Consider the following 22,979-nt stretch of genomic DNA (forward strand, 5'->3'; position numbering starts at 1 on the left):
GATTTCTGGCTGTCTCTATCCAATAAATTAAAAATTAAAAAATTAAAAAAAAAACACTTCTGTAAATAGACTGGTAATATATTCAAGGTAAAAATTTTAAGCTATAAATTAATTTTCAAAAGTATATACACCTACCTTTTCAAGAAAGATCACATTTCAGGATTCTGTATCATAAAGAAAATGTCTTTTTCCTGTGGGAGAAAAAAATAATACTATAATAATACAGTAAAGATGAATTTTAAGACATGCCCTAATCTCTTTTGGCAATATTAGATAGAAGGAAAACTTTCAAGTTAAACTTTAAAAGTTTCTCCATTTCTATCTAAATAAAGTATTTTCTATATTTTGAGTCTAAATTTGATCAAACAGACAAAATCAAATGAAAGTGACAAAAAACTAAATGGATTTTTTTTCAAAATCAGTTAAAATACGCAATTAGGAGTTATCTAAACGACATATGTTAAAACATCCTATTTGACTTAATAAAGTAATTATATAAAGGAAAGAGTAATTTTCCAGTTTACATTTCCCAAGTAAGAAAATGACAGAAAAGACTGCGATAATCTGTGCAGGAACCAGAAGGTAACAAAGCTTCTTTCGCCTTCTATTGAACATTTTTATGTCCAGGATAAAAAGTCATACACTTTTAGGTCAAGAAAGATGAGTAAAAGAAAGTAAATCAAAGTAGGACCCCTTTTATTTTATTTTGCATTGACTACTTTTTTATTTTAATGATAGAGACAGAGAAGATAGAGGGGCAGAGAAAGTGAAGAGTGAAAGAGACTACAGCACCAAAGCTTCCTTCAGTGTGGTGGAGCTTGGCTGGCACTTGGTGATGCACAAATATCCAAGCTAGATATTTCACCAGCACAACACTGGTTATTTTTAATAAATAACTGACATATAAACCTCCTAGTCTGGGCAGACAACCCCATCAATGTGTCATGGAGCTCCACTTCTCCAGAGCCCTGCCCCACTAGAGAAAGAGAGAGACAGTCCGGGAGTATGGATGGGCCCCTCAATGCCCACGTTCAGCTGGGAAGCAATTACAGAAGCCAACCCTTCCACCTTTTGCACCCCATAATGACCTTGAGTCACACTACAACAAGGTTACAGAATAGGAAAGCTATCAGGGTAAGGAATGGGATGCAGAGCTCTGGTGGTAGAAATTGTACCCCTCTTATCCTCTGGTTTTGTATTTCCATTTTATAAATAAATAAATTAAAAAAAACACCTAGTCATTGATAAACAATAAATACTATCTTTCTATTCAAAATAATTTCTTAGTATTGATTAAATTGTTCTAATATTTAATGTTTATGATGGTTATTTATATGATTTATACGTGTGTGATATGATTTATATACTCAAGTCTAAAGAAATAAGAAATTAAATGGTTTAGCTAACACAAGGTATCTAATGTTGTTTCTTCTTTTTATTTCTTCCTTTCTTCTTTTCTTTCTTTCTTTCTCTCTTCTTCTCTTTCTTTCTTTTTGCCTCCAAGGTTATCGCTGGGGCTCAGTGCCTACACTATGATTCCAATGTTCCTGGAAGCCATTTTTTTCCTTTTTTTTTTTTTTTTTGGTTGTTGTTGTTGCCCTTGTTGTTATTGTTGTTGGATAAGACAGAGAGAAAATGATAGAGAAAGGGATGACAGAGAGAGGGAAAGATAAGACACCTGCAGACCTGCTTCACAGCTTGTAAAGCAACCCCTCCCCAGGAGGGAACCAGGGGCTCGACTGGGATCCTGAAGCTGACCCCTGCTCTTAGGGCCATGTGTGCATAACCCACTGTACTACCATCCGGCTCCCTCTATTGTTGTTTCCATCAAATATAAATTAAGCAATCAATGGAATGATGCTCATAAGAAAATAATTCTAGCAGCCAGGTAAAGCTTAACTAGTGGGAGTGTAGGATTTGTGTGCTTAAGTTTAGATCTCTGACATGGCATATGCCAAAGTAGTGCTGGACATGCGCACGCATGTGTGTATGTTCTAATAAAATAATCTTTTAAAGAAATAGTATTTGAGGCTGGGCAGTGACACACCCAGTTAAACACACAATACAATACACAAAGATCCGGGTTTAAACCCTCAGTTCCTACCTGCAGGACAAAAGTTTCATGAGCGGTAAAGCAAATGTTGCAGATGTCTCTTTTTCTCTCTCCCTCTCTAGCTCCCTCTCCTTTCTCAAGCTCTATTTTGTCAAATAAAACATAAAATTAAAAAAGAAAAAAAAAACTTTGGAATATACCTAAAATAGACCTACTAGCTATTTCCAAAATGGAGACCCTAAATCTTCATCTGCAATATCCCAGCCTTTAGTTTCATGATTAGTCAACAATTTGGTTGGCTTTATATGTTAACTCTTTTTCAGCCACCAGGTTCCAAATGCTACTATGATACCAACCAGACTTCCCTAGACAAATGGCCCACCAATGTGTTCTGGAGCCTCACTTCCCTAGAGCCCTGCCCCACTAGGGAAAGAGACAGGCTGGGAGTATGGATCGACCTGTCAATGCCCATGTTCAGCAAGGAAGCAATTACAGAAGCCAGACCTTCCACCTTCTGCAGCCCATAATGACCTTGAGTCCATACTCCCAGAAGGATAAAGAATAGAAAAGTTGTTAGGGGAGGGGATAGGATATAGAGTTCTGGTGGTGAGAATTGTGTGGAAATGTACTCCTCTTATCCTATGGGTTTTGTCAGTGTTTCCTTTTCATAAATAATTTTAAAAAATTAAAAAAGAGACACAGAGTGGCTAGATGGGTAAAATAAAACAGGATCCATTGGCCTTAAAGCTTTCTGTCAGTATTTCAAAAGATAAGTGTATATTTACCTGTAATAAAGTTTTTTTATTATTATTTCAAGTATCTCTACTATCTGAATGGCATGTCACTTAGAAAAAGACAAACTATGGTCACTTTTTAAATTATATCTCCAATTTTACTAGAATATGACTAGGAGCTACATGGGCTAGAGCTCTACTGTCACAATGAGCAAGGCAAGTCTCCTACTAAGTAAAGCCATCCTTACAGCTTTAGACTTTGGCTTGCCTACATGCTAATAATACAACTAGAAATTTGACTCTGAACATCAACTAAAATGTGGTATTCAGAAGAAACTGTACTTCCCAAAAAGTGGTAGTGTCACAGTTTAGGAAAATACCAAGCAAAAAGCTATGTCAAGGGAAGGAGAGATAGTACACTGGTTACACAAAAGAGAGAGAAGAAAGGAAAAAGAAAAGTTGTAGGAAGCCTGCTTCAAAGATGAATTGGGGTAAAAACAAAGTTTGACTCTTGGAACAGAACCTGCACAAGACCCTACACTGAATCCTACCCTGAAATCTGATGGTTTTTCACAAAAAAAAAAAAAAAAAAAAACTGGCTTTCTTTTTTCTTTTTCAAGTTTCCCAAGACTAACACAATCTATTTCTGTTCCAGGAAGGAAGGAAGGAAGGAAGGAAGGAAAGGAGGGAGGAAGGGAGGAAGGAAGGAAAGGAAGGGAGGCAGGGAGGGAGGGAGGAAGGAAGGAAGGAAGGAAGGAAGGGAGGGAGGAAAAGAAAGAAAAAGAGACAGGAAAATGCCAAGGTGGGAGAGGTAGCATAATGGTTATGCAAAGAGACTTTCATGCCTGAGGCTTTGAAGTCCCAGGCTCAACCACTCACACTACCATAAATCAGAGCTGAGCAGTGCTTTGGTTTAATAAAAAAAAATTTTTTTTTAAATGGAACAATGCCAAATTCTGAAAAGGTAATTTGTCTGACTTAATGGACAGGCATATAAAAGCTAGAAAGGAGACTACTGTGGGAAAGCCAGAGCAACTGGGTTTTATGAAATAGATTTCTAAATTGATCAATAAAAGGATCAAGAGTCAGAGAAGGGAGTGTGTGGGTGACAACTGTGAAGGAGTTGCATGAGATAGGCAATCTAAACAAAATTAGTTGTTTTCAATTTAACAATCCGTTTCAGCAACGTAAATGTAAAGCATGAGCTAAGAGGTCCTCCCATTAACTCCTAACCATACTCAGATATGTTTAATTAATGCCATTACAATTTGGGGTACTGATTTTTTTAATATTTATTTTATTTATTTATTCCCTTTTGTTGCCCTTGTTTTTTTATTGTTGTAGTTATTATTGTTGTCGTAATTGGATATGACAGAGAGAAATTGAGAGAGATGGGGAAGACAGAGAAAGGGAGAGAAAGATAGACACCTTAGACCTGCTTCCACTTGTGAAGCAACTCCCCTGAAGGTGGGGAGCCAGGGGCTCAAACCGGGATCCTTAAGCTGGTCCTTGAGATTTGCACCACTTGCGCTTAACCCGACTCCCTGGGGTACTGATTTATTAAACTGGAAATTGAACACAAACATTCTTTGTAACCTTTTGTAAACTGAGAAATCAAGAAGCAGATTTTTTTTTTTCTCCTTAAAAGGTAAAATAATCTTTGGATTTCTTTAAGTGAGCAAAAACAAGTACTAATGTGGACCTTTTCCAAAACACTGAGGTTAAATTTTTGAAAAGGTGGGAGGGAATATCTGTATTACAAGGTTCTATGAAAATAATAAAAATTCACCAGATCATGAAATCTTTTTTTTTTTTCGTTTTTGCCTCCAGGGCTATCGCTGGGGCTCGGTGCCCGCACACGAATCCACTGCTCCTGGAGGCCATTTTTTCCCATTTTGTTGCCCTTGCTGTTACCCCTGTTGTTGTTACTATTATTGTTGTCACCACTGCTGTTATTGTTGGACAGGACAGAGAGAAATCAAGAGAGAAGGGGAAGACAGGGGGCGAGAAAGATAAAACACCTACAGACCTGCTTCACCGCCCTTGAAGTGACACAGTGAAGTGACCTGCTTCATCGCCCATGAAGTGACCACCACCCCACCCCACCCCACACCGCAGATGGGGAGTTAGGGGCTCAAACCTGGATACTTGAGCTGGTCCTTGCACTGAGCACCATGTGCACTTAACCCACTGTGCCACTTCCTGACCCCCCAAATCCTGAAACCTTAAACTAACATCACTTAAATGACCAAAGTAATATACAATGGCACTTATGGGTATTTGTCTAACCAACGTTTACAACTCGGATTTTCACTTAGATGGTGGCAATAAACCAAAGTAAAATCGTTTCTCCAGAGATGTCTTGGCAACTAGGGATATCACGTGACCCAGTTTTGTCCAATGAGAAGCAAGAAAGAGGGCTTCAGAAAAGTTTGTTCTCCTGTTATGAGCAGGTCTCTGGACCTCCCTGGGAATATCTGCTGGGAGGAGCTGAAGAGGCAAATTTATGAGAAGAAAATCAGCGTACGCTAAAGACAGGAAGAATTTGATTCTCTGGTTCCTCAGATGCTGCACCTGTCCTAAATGCTCTGACTCCTAAGCATGCATTTCATGTCTGATGTGACAAATTAATGTGGATTTAGAGTACTGTGTTTTATAATTCACAAGAAAAGCTGTTCTAACAAACACCACATATAATTTAGCTTTCCCCTTCTGTATTCTCAGGAGCTGTTATCTCCACTAACTATTGTTATGCTCCATATAAATGTCCAGTAAGAGTTATGTAATCATAACTGACCTCATCAATGGCAGTTTCCACTGATCAAAGGGATGTCTCACAAAGAAAGTCAGTATTTCTATGCCAAGTGGAGCTTGGAGTCACACTTTTTCTCACTGCTCAAGATTAAGCCCCATTCTGTCTTTTGGTGTATGCTTTCTTCTAAATGTCCACTCTGCTAAATAAACCTTTGCAAAAAAAAAAATTAATAAACTAATCAAATGAAAGGCTGGGAGGTTAAGGAAAAGCAGTCATCAGGAAAACCAGCAGAAACAGCAGTCCACATCATTTAGCCATATAACCATCTGTGGACTTTCATTTCCTCATATGAAAATGATGACAAAAGGAGAGCAATGATATTTCAATGATCAAGGAAAGGAGATTCTTCTAATTTTAGATATGCTTCTAGATCTGCCTGTCTTGGGCAGGGACAGATAGCATAATGGTTATGCAAAGAGACTATCATGCCTAAGGCTCCAAAGCCCCAGGATAAATCACCCTTACTGCCATGAACCAGAGCTGAGCAGTGCTCTGGTTAAAATAAAAAATTTAAAAAATCTTCATGTCTCAACAAAGATAGCTAATGAAACATAAACAAGAGAGCATCTTTTGGGTGCTTATGGGCTGTCTGATTCAGATGCTCCCATTCCATTCTTGCACACAGCCTCAGGAATCCACCTTTTGTTGAACTTAAAATCCTATAGTCATTGATTTCATAAAGCTAATCTCTTTTGATGTCACAGACATAAACTCCTAGAGTTCAGGAAAGCTTAAATGTAAGAGGTATAAGCAAAGTTGAATGTATGAGCAAATGAACATACAGATAACTTTTTCCAAAAAGTTTTTTTGTTTTACAAAAAGCTTGCAATCTCTAGCATCATTTCTAGAAAACGTAATGATGAAGTAGTTTCATGAGCTATTCAACTGATCCCACATGACATAATATTTAGTTGTCTAAAGTATATAGAAAGGAAGAGATACGCTTAAGAAGCACCTGTTGGGAATCAGGTGATAGCTTATCCAGAAGCAAAGATCATGTTCAAAGATACAGGTTTGAGTCCCTACCACCATGCAAAAGGGAAGCTTCACAAACAGTGGATTGGTGATGTGATGTTTCTATTTCTCTTTCTGTGTCTTTCTGTCTCTCACTCTCTATCAAAAAAAGGAAAAGAAAGAGAGAGAAACTGAGTTTACCAGAAGCAGTAAAATCGTGTAGGCACAAGCCCCAGCAAAAACACTGGTAGAAAATAAATAAGAAGCAACTACTATAACTCTGGAGGGTGGCTCAGCAATAAAGTGCCTACTTTGTATGCATGAAATCATTGGTTAGATACAAGACGCCCACAAAATCAAGAAAAACAAAAGGAAAGGAATCCCATGGATGGTGAAGTGGTGCCCTTTCCTTATGAAATAAAAAATTGATCTAGGGAAGTAGCTCAGACATAGGTTGTGAGACCCTGAGTTCAATCCCTTGCACTACATTAAAAAATAAGAATAAAAGGTAGGTGGTTTGTAAGCATTATACATCCAGTATTTTACTAATCTTCATTGTGTCCCTGTTTAGTCACTGAGGTTTTTTTTTTTTTTTTTTCCTTTCAGATGAGAACAAATGCAGAGGGAACAAAGGAATTCACAGAAGGTTACTATTTAGTAAAAATCAGACTTGATTTTAAACACAGGGATGTCAGCTCTTACGTTTCAAGTTATCATTCTACCTCCTCACTTGGTCTTTACTAAAATATTGTTTATAAGTCAGCCACATACATTAGTCAATCTATCATTTTAAAAAATGATTTTTTTTAACTTCAAAAGCATATGCAGTGAGGAGAGTCCATTGTAACCTCAAGTACAGTAACTGCTTGCCTGTGTCAGAAACCAGATGTACTGTGGCATGACACAGATAATGGCATTCTCTAGACCACCTTACAGTTGTAAGAATCACAAAGGTTCTACATGCCAACCGTATGTTAAAAAGTCACAATGATGCAGTGGTTCAGCAAGCAAAGCATAGAATTTGCATGTGTGAATCTCTGGCATGTACTCCAGACACTATATATGCCAAGAGGGAAGCATTGCTCTGGTCTCATTATCTCTCTCTTTTTCCCTCTCTACTTAGTCTACTCACTAAATTAAAAAAAAAAAGGGGAGTCGGGCTGTAGCACAGCGGGTTAAGCGCAGGTGGCACAAAGCACAAGGACCGGCATAAGGATCCCGGTTCGAGCCCCGGCTCCCCACCTACAGCGGAGTCGCTTCACAGACGGTGAAGCAGGTCTGCAGGTGTCTATCTTTCTCTCCTCCACTCTGTCTTCCCCTCCTCTCTCCATTTCTCTCTGTCCTATCCAACGATGACAACAACAATAAAACAACACGGGCAACAAAGGGAATAAATAAATAAAATAAATATTAAAAAAAACACACCTCCTTTGTGATCTGTAAATGATGCAAAATAAACCTATAGATTCCATCTCACTCAAAAGTACTTTCCTTGCTGTGTGTGTGTCTGTGTGTGTATATAACAATAACTGCTATTATTTTCATGTCATGTATGCAGATCATTAAATCATGTGGTACAAAAACACTGGCAATCCTGTTTGGTGGGTAGACTTACAAATAAAATCCCCATCTTCTATGTATGCAAGGTATTAGATCTACTGGCACAGTTGACAATAATTAATTACTCCAAAATAAAAGGGGGAAAACTCCACAGTGGAAAATAAAAAGAACAGATGAATCTTGCAATAGAATCCTAACACATTTCAGTGAGTAAATAATATGTCTTTGAAGTTGATGAAAAACTAGTGAAAATATTTATTCAATAAACAACTTAATGAAATAAACTGTTAGAATTCCAAAGAAACCTAATTTAACAAATTCATAAATCTCAGAGAGAAAAAAAATACCACCCCCGAAACATTTGGCAATTATTTTTATACAATATGTGCACGGTCTATGATGTACATACAGAGACAGAAGTATCAACTTCAATTTATTAGTCAAACATGAAGCTTCTTTGCTTTGTCCCTTAAAGTTAACCTTCCCAGCATTTTTAATTTACACAATACAGAGTATTCTGAAAGTCTTTTATTTGTGGGCAACTATCTAATACATACTTCAAGAACTTGAAAACATAGTAAATGTCAAACTTATTTTGGAATAGTTTTGTGATGAAGCATGGGTTCACATTATTTTCTCTACCTGCCTACTAATTATCTTTTATTTTTAAATTTCCTACACACAGATCCTGTGGGGGGGAATATATTTAGTGTAAGGATGTTGATTTCCCCACTCAAATAATAGCTGAATTATCATAAGGAAAATAAATATTACTGTATTTTAACTACACTTTACCATGAGATAGTTAAAAAAAAAAAAAAAAAAGAGTAGTCTCAATTAAATGCTCTATCACTATCATCTTTTCTCCCATGAAGTTATTTTTCAATCTGTTCAACTTTCACAAGGTAAGGATTTTTAAAATGAACTTCATAATGGAAACAACAGGACAAGGACAATTTTACAAACACAATACCTGGTAATGCTTAAAATGAACTCTCTGCTCAAGTTCTTCTCAAATATCTGGCTCAAAACACCAAGCTTTCTAGCAAATTAGGACTACTATGAATGCTTACTTGCTAATAAAGCATATTCTGAAAAATAGGCCAAAATCATTTATATTCCCCTTGTATTTGACCCCACAATCAGACAGAAACTGTTCCATTTATAAAATAAAATATTGAGGTCCATAGTAACTTAATTCTTATAAGCAGTGCTAGAACTAAAGACAGACTTCAATGTTAAAATACCTCTTTTCTTAGACACCAGTTTTCTTACCTTCTTTTTCTGCATCATGCAATAATTCTTAACAACTCAGGCTCAATATCTGCACAAAAAACTCTACAAATACATAGTTTGGGGAGATATATTTAGCATATTTCTAATGGGCTAAATCAGGCACAGTCTCAATACGGTTTCCCATATATAAAATTTAGTTATGAAACAAATTCTTTGTAGTTTTAAACAGAAACTTAGTCAACTGATTAAACAGAGATCAAAGGGATTTCTGCCATGAAAAGATTTATTTAATTACTTATGTAAAAAAAATCAATAGCAAAAAATAAAAAATCCAGTATATCTTATTCTGGCCTGTAATGGTAAATTATGCTTTTGCCATCTTTTTGTATTTTTCTACTATTTCCAGTATTATTAGCATGATCACATATTATTTTTACAAGCTTCAGTTATTTTTAGAAAATTTAAGAGGCTAAAGGGTAGCTCAATTGGTAGAGAACAGGCTTTACTATGAACAATATCCTGGGTTTGAGCCCCAGTACCACATGGGATCACTACAGATGGTAGCAGAAGAACTCTATGAATAGTGGAGCAGTGCTATGGTAGCTCTCCTTTGTCTCTCACTTCCTCTGTCCTTTCTTTCTCTGCAACTCTAATATATTTTTTTAAATGGACCTGGAGGACTGCTCAGAAAGCATCATATATGCACAAGACCCTGAGTTTATTCCCCAGCACTAAATAAAGTATTTGACCCTACTGAGATGGATATAATGCCCTATTTTATTAATGTAAATTATACTACAATATAAATAATACATATCAAAAAACTTTGGAAATAGCTTATAATTAGTAGGAACTAAATATAACTTTAACTTACTTTTTACATTGTCAAATATAGATGCTATTATAAAATATTATTAAATATCTGTACTGCTTTAAGTGACCCTAATAAAAAAATTGATAACCTATCAGTATAACACATCCTATATTCATCAATATAACTCATCTAAATGTCAGGAAAATGTGCTGCTTTTTTGTTTCAAGTCATTCTACTTAATCTGTTCTATTCTTTGTCAAATCTTAATATTTGAGATAATGTCATCCAGAGCATCTTTTTCTCTGATACCTATATTTGGAGAAAAAATATATATAGTAATATACATATGCACATAATTACACATATAGAGACACATATACATATAATACATAATATAATGTGTGAACACACAAGAACTATATAGTTTACAAATTTACACCACAGGAGTATGTTAATCAATTTTCAGATTTTAGATACTTTGGACAACCTGTCCAACTAGGATAACTGATCTAACAACAATTCTGAATTAAATGTTTTCTCATTTAGCTGGACAATTAAGTAAGCAAACTGGCAAAGAGTGTTAAAGAAACCACTTTTATTATATTTATCTTTAATCTCCCAATAGAATACTATCTTGCAACCACTATGAACTGATTCATTAAGCATTTATTTTGTACTTAGAATTTCCCATTATTACAAGGGAGAAGACTATTAAGTATGGCAGTACACAAGTTACAAATATAGCTGAACATGTAACACTTAGTTGTACATGTTGCTATTGAGTCAATACCTTCTAAATTCTCTCCAATGGAAATAAAATGACAACTCTATTGCTTCAATTCTTTTTTATTATTATTTTTTTCTTTCCATGTAGGATTTTAAAAAAATCTTTATTTATTTATTGGATTGAGACAGCCAGAAATTGAGAGGAAAGCAGTGGTAGAGAGGGAGATAGACAGAGAGATACCTGCAGCACTGGTTCACCACTTGTGAAGCTTTCCCCCTGCTAGGCAGAATTGGGGGCTTGAACCTCTGGGTCTTTGGGCATTGTAACATGTACACTCAACCAGGTGCACCACCATCCAGCCCCTTATTACTTCAGTTCTTCAGCTAAAAGATGTTAAAGACAAACCATGGTTAGTTTCCTGCAGATGTTATATGAGGGCCAACCAGTATGGAAGACACACACACACACACACTGAATAGGAAAGAAGGAATGGGATCTGAACAGTGTCTACCTCCAGATTCAAGGACTACAACTTGGTTTTGTGACACAAAACAAATCAGCTAAATGCGACTCAGTTTCCCTATCAGTATAAATGCGACTCAGTTTCCCTATCAGTATAAATGCGACTCAGTTTCCCTATCAGTAGAAAGGATATTCCAACCCTTCCTTATCTCAAAGGAAAATGTAAAAAATAACAATGAAGAGGACAAGACTAGAAACTTTCCCAAGGTCACCATAAATTGAATGACAATGCTAGAACCATACAACATAGACTCAGGACCATTTTGTTAAACTGTCTCCCAAATGAGTTGCTCCAAAAGAAAGTTCATGATGGCATGCCAAAATTGTTAACAAGGCACTTAAACATCCTGCTTTCCACTCCAATACACTAATATCATTCTTGAGAACTGTATTTTGGGGGGCGTGGGGGAGCAAATACTCAGCTACAAAATATATAATTTTGCAATCTAGATGACATGAATTTCCTTCTGTGACACTGGCTTCATCTGATCTTGGTAATGGAGAGCAAATAGAAAAAGAAATTTTAAAAAACAGGAAATTCATATCGCCAATTATATTCCTGTATTAAGTCATGCAGTGGACATGTTATGTAGTATTCTGGGAAAAAAACAGTTTAGGGAGCCAGGCAATGGCGCCCCTGGTTAATCGCACAATACTATGCAGAAGGATAAGCTCAAGAACCCAGGTTTGAGCCCCGGGCTACCCACATGGAGGGTGGACACCTCACAAGCAGTGAAGCGGATCTGCAGATGTCGATCTTTCTCTCTTCCTCTCTATGTCCCCCACCCTCTCAATTTCTCTCTGTCCTATCGAATTAAAAGAAAGAACTAGGAGAAGGCTACCAGAAGCAGTGGATTCGTAGTGCCAGCACTGAACCCCAACAATCGGAAACCAAAAAAACAAGTTTAAATATCACTTTATCTAAAGGAAGAAACAGACAGTTCTCCAGATGCGGTAATAACCAGAAACACAGCCTCAGACTCATAAATCAAACTTTTAGTTTGATGAAGGACTCCTCAGAAAATGACCTCTTTCTTGTAAAGCTTGGCTATAAAAAGCTAATCCCTATATAAAATGTTCAAATATCTTGACAATTTTCTGGATTGTCTTTATTATATAATTGAGTGCATTATAGAAATAGCTATTGACACTGGGCTTTATATTTTTGAAGTCTAGTCAACTCTCCTAAATACCAGGGTTATAATCAAAGTCAATATATTTTCAATCCAAGAAAGTAGGTGTCAACAAGGTATGGATGCCTGGTGTGCCACCTCACATAACCACATGAAGTTAAAGAGTAAGTCAAAACTGGATAATGAATGCAAAAAAAAAAAGTACCAATTTTAGAAATAGCAGAATACATACAAACTGAAAATACAATGTACAAAGCCATGAAATAAAGAAGCAGAACAGTGTATGGCCATTATCTCCATCTTGCAGGTCTATATCAGTAAATAGTGAAGCCAGAGACAGAAGTGTGTGTTTACCTTTATGGTGTTCTTACCTATTGCAGGAGGATAAAAAGCACTGGCTTGCTAGCACTTGTGTTCCTTGCATTGATATTACTTGTACAAATAAAAAAATAAAATAAAATAAAATAAAATAAAATAAAATAAAATAAAATAAAATAAAATAAAATAAAATAAAAACCTGCATTCCCCACTGAGAGGAAATGGACAGGAATTTCACTTGAGATATACGAGGCCTATTTAGAAGTAAGGGATACCTTCCAGGTTATTTATGCTTTCAACTTTTCAACAGAGCTGGCGGTGCCTGGATTAAATTAAAAGCGGCACATTTCCAGATTGAAGTGCCTACACTGAAGTGTAAAAATCTGATTTAAAAACTGAGAATGGGTTAGGATTGCTTAAGTCAAATGGCAGATGGGAGAGGAACTTTAGTTAGTTGCTTTGAAATTCTTGCAAAGAGTATAAAAAATGGACAGAATGAGGCCAGACTTAAAGTCTCAGAGGGCTTCAAAGGTCCAAAACAGCTGTAAATCACAGGAAATATTTTCTATCTGTAATTCCAGAGTGTTATAATGAAATACTGTCTAACAGCTGCAATAACTAAACTATAATCCTTCTAAATGGTGTCTCCATTCAAATGTGAAAAATGATCTACCTAATCACTAGCACACTTAGCCAGCACTTTTCCAACACAATACTAAAGGACATCTGCTCAATCAAAAATATGTCGATTGAGAAGAAGAAACCTCTTAAACATGATTGATATTCCAAGCTTGGGGAGTGCACAGTTAAAATTTGTCAAAGCTATTTCGTAGTCCAGTGAGGTTGCTCAGCAGTGGAGAGCAGGACTTCTATGCAAAAGGTTCAGAGTTTAATGACCCACATTGCATATAATATAGTGAAGCTCTGGTGTTTACTTCCCCACCCTCCAAAAAAATCTTTTTATTTATTTATTATTGGAGACAGAGATACCTGCAGCCCTGCTTCATCACTCATAAAGCTTTTCCCCCTGCAGGTGGGGAACAAGGGCTTGAACTCAGGTCCTTAACCAGGTGCGCACCCACTGTCCCATCTCTCTCTTTGTCTTTAGTGATAGATAACTCCCTTTATTTATTTATTTATTTATTTATTTTTATTCTCCCCAGTGGGGGTGCACCGTTCCTGGAAGTACTGCAATACCAGGTCGATGCGTGGAGCAGACGGAGCAAGCCCCTATTCCGACTCCCTGCTCCAAAAATCCATTTAATATAACTCCCTTTAAAAAGCTGCTGTTCATAAGATTTAAGTCAATGTCATGAAAACAATGTTCCTTATTTCAGAGCACAAAAAGCTTCAAAACAATCACAATTTAGCAAAATATTTTCTCTTCCATTAATTAATGGTTCTCTTGCTCCTCTTTTTGGCACTGATTTGTTGGCAAGTCATTTTGAAAATAAAATGCTACCCCAAAATATACAAAATATTACTCAGTCCTATTTAACAAAAAATAATCTGATTAAATAAATGCTTGTTGGCTCTAAATTTTCAGACAAGTTGAAAGAAGGGAAATGTTTCTGATCTAGGGTTCTCACACACTACAAAAATACATAAATAACTCTACCCGGATTAAAACTGAACAAAATTGTGCCCACCAGGAATAGATGATAAACTATCTTAATGGAAATGTCTCTTGATTCTGCTGCAATGATATGTTACAGCATCAGAGTTTCTGTTAAGTTTTCAGTTTTCAAAGAATTGATCAACTTTTCAAATTGATCACTCTGTTACCAGTGTAAAAAATAGTGGACAACTTTGTCCCTACATAAACGGATGGTTTCAATATATTAAGAATCACACCACTTCAGCTTATGCATCAGATTGCTTTTCTAAATTGTCCAACCTGCAATAATGGAGTTTAGCTGTTCATTTAAGAGATATGAATTTCTGTGATATGCACAGATTCCTCCACTGCCCAAGAAAGTCACAGTATGGCTAACTTGTAAGCCATTCAAAAGGAGAGTTAAAGTGGACACCCAATAAGGACAAGAAGACTTTGTAGAGAAGACAATTGTGTGAAGTCTGTTAGGCTTGTAGGATTCTGGCAGTTGAAAAGGGGGTTAAGAGCAAAGTAAAATAAAGAACATGCACTGTGGCCATAGACTTTGCATTCTTGTAATACTAATATAGTTTAGTATAGCTAATGCAAATAAGTGTTAAAACTTATTGTAAAGGCTCAGTCATAGATGGCTTGTATTAGGCAGATTATGGTAAGAGAATTTGTCCTGAAAATAATAGAGAATAACTGAAACAATTTATAAATAATTTTATTTTATGCAAAATAGTTACCTCAGCAGATAAGGAAACAAAGATATAAAAGTATAAAGCAGCTGTTTATCTATCTTCTTGAGTAAAGTGTAAACTCTAACAAAAGAACTGCAATTTGCTCACTATTTACTGTACCTAATACTTAACAGCCAAGCATACAGGAGTGACAGAATGAATATAAAATAGATCGGAGCAGGGAAATTGAAAGGTTATTAGAATAAGCAAGACACAATAGTTGAGGACATAAAGTTGGGCAGAAGCATAAGAAAAAAAAAAGGAATGGAAAGAAACAAAAAGATATGAATAGATTCAAATTCAACAGTTTGTAGTGATTAGTTTCAGGAAAAACTAAGAACCCAGGATATGACATGGGTTTGGAAAGAAGCTGAGAAATTTTATTTTGAATACAGTGATCGGAAAGCACCTCTTGGAATTCCTTATCAAACTCTTCAGCAGGAAATGGACTATAACTGGAGTTCAGACAAGAGGTCTGGTAATAGATGTCATCAGTAAGTAGGTAGGTGGAAAATGGCAGAAGTGGAGCCAGGAAGATAGACCAGCGGTAGACTGCCTACCTGGAGCAGGTACGGTTTTTTATTTCAACCCCAAGCACCAACGTGAAGCCACAAAGAGAACTCCATGGATGGTGGAACAGTGATTTGTGTGCTCACTCACTCTCTCTCATTTTCATAGAAATAACATAGCAAATATATTTTTTAAGAGGTAGGTGTGGAGAAATTATCTCCTACAGAGTTGGTGAGAAGTATCAACAGTAGATAAAATATCATTTTAAGGTCTGGATGGGGAAAAACAGTGCTCATGAAGCTCTGTCCCTAGTATATGAAACAGTGTAAGACGAAGAAGTTCTTAGAATCAGGGGCTTGAAGTAATCTAACATGATCCCTTTGGTGGGAGTGGGGGGGAGAAGTGATATCATTTCTCCAGAGTTACCAGTTTGGGAAATATGCACAGCAGCAGTTGCTAATGGCGAGTGTTTTGATTTCTTACACTATACAATTTATAGGTAAGAGATAAACTCTGATAGTACCTCCAGCAGTAAGATTTTATGATTCTAATCAAGTTTCATTGCTTATTCATTCAGGGCAAGCACACAAACCAAATAGAACAGGCTTCACCTTTTCAAACAACAAGACCAAGAAAACGAAAGAATAAGTGAGCCAATCTTAAGAGTCTCATGGCTCTGATGAACAAAACAGAAAATATAGCTTGTTCATTTCTATTTAGTGATGCTAATGATTCAGTTAAATTGAGTTCTTTGAAGGAGAATTACTGTTAATAACCTTAATTTCCTTTTAGTCTCTTCCCCCAGGTATGTGACATTTAAATAAAATATTTTCATAAAATATTAAATGCAAAGGAATTGTATCTTAGTTACCCACCTCCATATTGGGTCTTTATGAATCCCTTCTGTCTCTCCTATCCATAATCTACATTTCACTTCTTCGGCTAAGCATAGTATCCCACTCTAGGCATTTCTCAAAAAACTTAATAATCAAAATGAACAACCACAAAAACATTCTATTAGTGTTACTCAGAGAGCATTCCCCACCAACAGTTTCAGTGTTCTCATCTCTCCACACAACTCAAACCACAGGTTTCCACCCTTAAACATCTCTACTCTAGACTAGATAGTGAATAGTCTTTCACTTTTTCTCCAGATCCATTCACCATCTGTCAGTATCTCTGCCTCCTCTCTTCTGCCCTCTTTCTTCTGTTTATGATTATTAATGGAAGGCCCTAGCCAGGGTTTGAGAGCAAAAGCAAAGTGAGGCGGGAATGTTTATTTGCCTGATGTCTCCATGCAAGCATATTACGAGTTGATCCTACAAAAGAACATGGTTCTTTTCCAACAACCTTTCTCTTAAAGAGAAACAGCTCCCCTTTTTTCCTCTTCAACATTCACCTTAGTTGTTGTATTCTCTCCACTGGCCCACAGCTGCTAAAAGGTCCCTACACCAAGCTCTCCTCAAAAGACTTGGCTGGCAGGGCCTAAAATACACAGGGTTAAAGAGTGGTCAGGTTAGGCACACTGCCGTGACTTGAACAGACATCATCAAAGGATATGGTCTGTAAACAGTAAAAATTCTGTGACATTTCCATAAGCAAAACCAAGCACACTTTCTTGAATATGCAAGGTTTCAATGCCAAGGAATATGACTAACTCCTACCATATTTCTACAATTCACAGTGTGTTGTAAAAATAAACATGCAAAAGGCATACAATCAGAATCTGAATGTCACTGCCAACCAAATAAGAATTCTTCTGGGGAAAAAAAAAATGGATATCTGGAGGAACAGATGAAGGAACTGAATACATCTTTGAAAACAGAAACAATATTTCATTTCCTGCTATTTAATAACATGGAGATTTACTAGCCCTGATATTGTGTTTTTTAGGGTATTTCCAAGTATTTCAAGGGATTGGTCATAAAATCCTAAAAGTGAAACAATAACTACTTTTTTTTTTCTGTTGCTATTGTTGTCATTGTTTGGGTCTGACCATTCTGGAAGAACTTTTTCAGAGAGACAGAGCAAGAAAGGGAAAAGGCACCAAAGCTTCCCCTATACAATGGAAGCCAGGCTTACACTGGGGTAGGGCCCTTCCAGATAAGCTGCATTGCCAGCCTTATTTCACATTATAAATAGCAATTTTAGTTATCAATGTTATCACCTGTGAAAATATTTGGAAGGCAAATGTGGCCTACATTATGTTTTTTCCCAATATCTCTTTAAATGAAAATATACTGTAGTTTCTAACTTACATATAGCCTTTTACCTGATTGTTATTTGTATGGATCAATGGAAATTTAGGTAGTTATTAAATAACAGTAATATGAAAAATTACTTCTGAACTTTCTAATCCTCTAAGTAGAGAGGAAAAGATGCTTACATTTTTAACATATTTTTTAATATTTATTTACTTTCCCTTTTGTTGCTCTTGTTTTTTTTATTGTTGTAGTTATTGTTGTTACTTATGTCATCATTGTTGGATAGGACAGAGAGAAATGGAGAGAAGAAGGGAAGACAGAGGGGGAGAGAAAGATAGACACTTGCAGAGCTGCTTCACCACCTGTGAAGCAACTCCCCTGAAGGTGGGTAGTCGGGGGCTAGAACCAGGACCCTTAAGCTGGTCCTTGTGCTTTGCATCACGTACGCTACCACCCGACTCCCAAATTTTTAAGTTAAAGTGTGGCACTATTTATAAACCTGGAATGAATGTTTTGCAATGAAATTAACTTACCTGATTTTCCCAGGTCAATATCAGCTTCTGCTAGTTAGTGCAGTACCTCACATCTTTGATGCTATAGTCAAGATGCTAAGACATGGTCTGAGGTGTGCAGAGTTTCACAACTGACCAAATTAATTACAGTATATTCTTAATTCTGATCCTACAAGATTTTCTTTACTATAGAATTTTTACATTAGCCTCTTATCTGGCAAAATGTTCTTTACTAAATACCAATTTTTCAAGGAATTTTAAGGACACAGACCACTTCTAAAGTCATCTCCTGGCATACCGGATATAACTGAAATCTCACTGAATTGGTAAAGCAATGTAACAATGTGGGGCATGCTTCAATTAAAGGCCATACTCATAATTTGAGTTTCCACAAGACAGAAATGGTCCATGGGAACCATTTTTTTTTTAAATTTTTTATTTATAAAATGAAGATTTTGGGGCCGAGTGGTGGCACACCTGGTTGAGTGCACGTTAAGTGCGCAAGGACCTAGGTTCGAACCTCTGGCCCCCACCTGCAAGGGGAAACTTCACAAGTGGTGAAGCAGGGCTGCAGGTGTCTCTCTCCCTCTCTATCACCCCCTTCCCTCTCGATTTCTGGCTGTCTCTATCCAAATAAATAAATAAAGATAATTTTTAAAAAAAATCTTTAAAATGGAGATATTGACAAGACCATAGGATAAGAAATGTACAATTGCACACAGTTCCCACCACCAGAAGTCCCTATCCCACCCCCACTCCTCTTGAAAACTTTCCTATTCTTTATCCTTCTGCGAGTATGGACCCAGGATCATTATGAAGTACAGAACATGGAAGGTCTGGCCTCTGTTAATTGCTTCCCTGCTGAACATGGGCAGTGGCAGGTTGGGGGGACCATTTTTAAAGGCAATCTGACAGTGCTTTTTCACAGTGTAAAATATGCATCTTCTTTGAACCAATTAAACCTACTTCTAGGAATCTAGCTACAAAAAAAAAATTGCATGCAGCTACAAAAACACGCATGTACAAACACAGGACAATGGCTAAGTATGGTACGTCCATACTACCAAAACTGGGTAATGTTACAAAGAGGGAACGGGAGTTAACTCAGTGTGTAAAGTGCTTTGTTATGCACAACATCCTGGATTCTATCTGTCTGACATAGATCCCTAGCCCCATGTTTTAGCACCATGAACAGAACCAAGAGAACTCTAAAGATGGTGAAGCAGTGCTTTGGTGTCTCTCATCTTCCTCCTCTCTCCTTCTTTCCTCTCACACCCTCTCTCATAGGATAAAAAATAAATTTTAGGCTACGGAGACCTTCTGCATTGCCACAATTATATGAAGCCCTGAGTTTATTCCCTGGTATTATATATTTAAAAAAAAATTAAAATGAAAGAGAAAAAAACTCATATAGTCATGTGAAAAGATAGCTCAAGTATATCCTATTTAAGTGGAGCAAAATAAAAGTTACAGAAGAAATATATACACATAACAATAAGTATGTATTGCCTTTTAAAGTCTAAGATAGCAGGAACCTTCCCCAATCTCTATAACAACATTATTTCCTACAGTCTGGGAACCTCTAGGGCTTGGCTCATTTTCCTTCACTCTTCTCTTGATGTATACCATTTGATTATGCATTTACTGATCTCAACCAAATTAATGCAGCCAGTACCACCTCGACATGTTTCACTTTGGATTGTGTTCAAAGACGACTTTCCAGCTCCATTACTCTGGAATTAAGTACTCCTAGCTCATAGGAGTACTTAATTCTATTTTGGGTAGCACACTTCCTAACAAAGTTACAGAACCTAGATATAGACCAGGGCCCATTAGATAGGGCAAATGTGCACATGTATCCATAAGTTATGGGAAAACATACACCTTAAAGTAAAAGTGCACTGTAGCCTACAGTGACTCACTAAGTACAGAAAGTTAAGTAGAAAGACTTAAAAAAGACACCATGAAGTACTTAATCAAATAGTTTCTACTAAGAACTTGATACTCTCCTCACCTATTTCCAATTTCACTTCCCTCAATCGTTCAGTGAGGACTATAAAAGCTGGATAAGAGCAAGAGACTGGCATACCTCAATGATGGCTCTCTTGATCATTACCAGGTGACCCATCATCTAGGGCACTACTCAGGGAATTCTGGGGTTCCCACATAGATATGATGGGCTTAGATCCCTAACAGATCCCTCTCTCCACCATCCCTAGTCATCTCCATTAAGAACAGCATCATGAACCTGCATGTGGGCCTCTTCAGGACTTTGCCCTCAATGTGGAACAACAATGAAAGAGACTACCCCACTCCCCAAAGGGAGGCTGGGTCAACATACTTTGCCACTGTCAGACTGGTCCTATAATGAGTTCAGCCTAGAATGTTCTTAGTTATAACCACAGAATAGGAGCTCAGATCTACAGGGATGCAGAGGCTACACAGGCTCCTGTGCTAGATATGGGCCACAGACAAGATTGATAGAGTTTATAGTTAATGGTAGTGATACACTTTTACCGTATTTGGGAGCTACTCTCTTCCCTGATATAGCTTTCTAGTCTTATTCCCAACTCGGACACCATCTCCCCAGACAATACCTTTAGCCCACCTGCATGTTAGCTGTTAGCTCAAGCAAAAATTAAAGTCACAGTACCCTTGGAATATAGCTAAAATAAACTTTCTAACTTTTCCCAAAATGGAAAGCCCAAATTTCATATTCTATATTCTTACCTTTAGGTTCCTGATTATTAAATAATTTATTCTGTTTTATATCTTAATACTTTTCAGCCACCAAGTTGCAGATGCTACCATGATGTCAGCCTGGCATCCCTGGGAAGATAACCTCACTGACATACCCTGGGAACCCACCTCTCCAGAACCCTACCCCACTAGGGAAAGATAGGAATAGCCTGGGGATATGGATCAACCTGCTAATGGCCATGTCCAGTAGAGAAGCAATTACAGAAACCAGACCTTCCACGTTCTGCACCCCATAATGATCCTGGGTCCATATTCCCAGAAGGATAAATAACAGAAAAGCTGCCAATGGAGGGGATGGGATATGGAATTCTGGTGGTGGGAACTGTGTGGAATTGTACCCCTCTTATCCTACGGTCTTGTCATTCATAATTAAGTCAATAAAAAAGAAATATATACATGTGGTATAATATAGTTTATGTAATATGAAAAGATACATATATACTTATATATTTAAATGCATAGATAAAGAAGAGGCAGTTTAAACTGTTGCCAATGGTTATATCTGGGGATGGATGTAGGTGGGGGAAGAGTATTCTACATTTTGCTTCTGTATTTCAGCACTATCATTTCAACTGAAACATATTAATGTGTTCTATTCATCATTTTAAAAAACAGTGAAAACAAAAAAGTTCACAGAAATTCCAGAAGGAGCTCTGATGATGTGTCCCATGAAAGTACAGAAGCAGATATAGAAGAAACTTCTCAAAAGAATGTCAATTCCATTTGATCCAGTTGGTTCTCTCATTTAAAAGCCAAAAAAAGAATGAGGACAGCTAAGTAAATGATGAAACAATAAAGTGTAGGAAGAGATCTACATGTGGTATGTCTGAGCCACAAAGCAGCAGTGAGAATATTTTGGAATTGATCGGAGTTCAAATGAGAGACATATGTAAGGGAACCTCAATATCCCTGCAAATGAAGTCAGCTATTTCTCCTCACTTTGGTGTTTCCTTATAGAAGTACCACCGTACAAGAGGCAGCTTTGTTCTACTTCCCTCAGCTGTGTATATTCAGTAACATCTTCAAAAAATAAGGAATAGCTCCAAGATATAGAAATTCAGAACCTGAATTTAATGTGCACTGGAAGCAAGGGATCATAACCACCTTTGTAATAAATTTAAAATGGAAAAAAAAAGCATGAATAAAGAAGACAGCGAGATTACGTAAAGATTAAACTACTGACATTTTTCTAGTACACAGTGTTTTCAAGTAGTCACAGTTGATAAAAAGCTCAGAATGGTAGCTCATTTACTGAATTTGTTTCACAAACAAATTTTTTTTTGGCTATCCTCTGGTTGTGTTTTGATTTTTTGTTTGTTTGTTTGTTTTTACACCAGATCCCTACTCAGTTCTAGCTGATGGTGAGGCCTGAAATTGTACTTGGGTCTTCTAAGACTCGGGCTTGACAGTCTTTTGAAGGCTGGGGAAATCACATAATGGTTATACAAAAGACTATCGTGCTTGAGCCTCTAAGGTCCCAGGTTCAATCCCCAGCACCACCATAAACCAGAGTTGAGCAGTTCTCTGGTGTCTTTCTACCACCTCTTCCTCATGTCTCTGATCAAAATAAAATATTCTTTTAAAATAAGTCTTTTGTATAACATCTATTATCTCTCTGGGAAGAATTTTTAAATTATTTCTAGACTTCTAAAATAAGATCTCATAGTAAAATATGGCTAGAGTATGGTCTTTTCAAAAAGCTGAGAAACAGACAACCCTGACCCCTAAGAACTTCTGCCATGTTCTATATGACAGAGGAGTGAGCCAGAAGGACTTCAAAGGACAAGGCA

General features: G+C 36.9%; 1 protein-coding gene and 1 pseudogene across 13 annotated transcripts in view; both read right to left on the minus strand.

Moving 5' to 3' along the window:
* Nucleotides 1-22,979, minus strand: part of PLCB4 (phospholipase C beta 4) — a 434,528-nt gene that overhangs the window by 402,237 nt on the left and 9,312 nt on the right. For 9 of the 13 annotated variants that reach the window (XM_060186551.1, XM_060186550.1, XM_060186539.1 and 6 more), the window contains exon 2: nt 136-191. The exons of the other annotated variants lie outside the window; for them this stretch is intronic. The gene's annotated coding sequence lies outside the window, so the exon portion shown is untranslated. The remainder of the gene's footprint in view (nt 1-135; nt 192-22,979) is intronic. 13 annotated transcript variants of the gene reach the window in all.
* LOC132542586 (U2 spliceosomal RNA) lies at nt 14,030-14,189 on the minus strand (annotated as a pseudogene).

Source organism: Erinaceus europaeus, chromosome 1 (assembly GCF_950295315.1).
Source record: "Erinaceus europaeus chromosome 1, mEriEur2.1, whole genome shotgun sequence".
In the NCBI taxonomy this organism is placed as follows: domain Eukaryota; kingdom Metazoa; phylum Chordata; class Mammalia; order Eulipotyphla; family Erinaceidae; genus Erinaceus; species Erinaceus europaeus.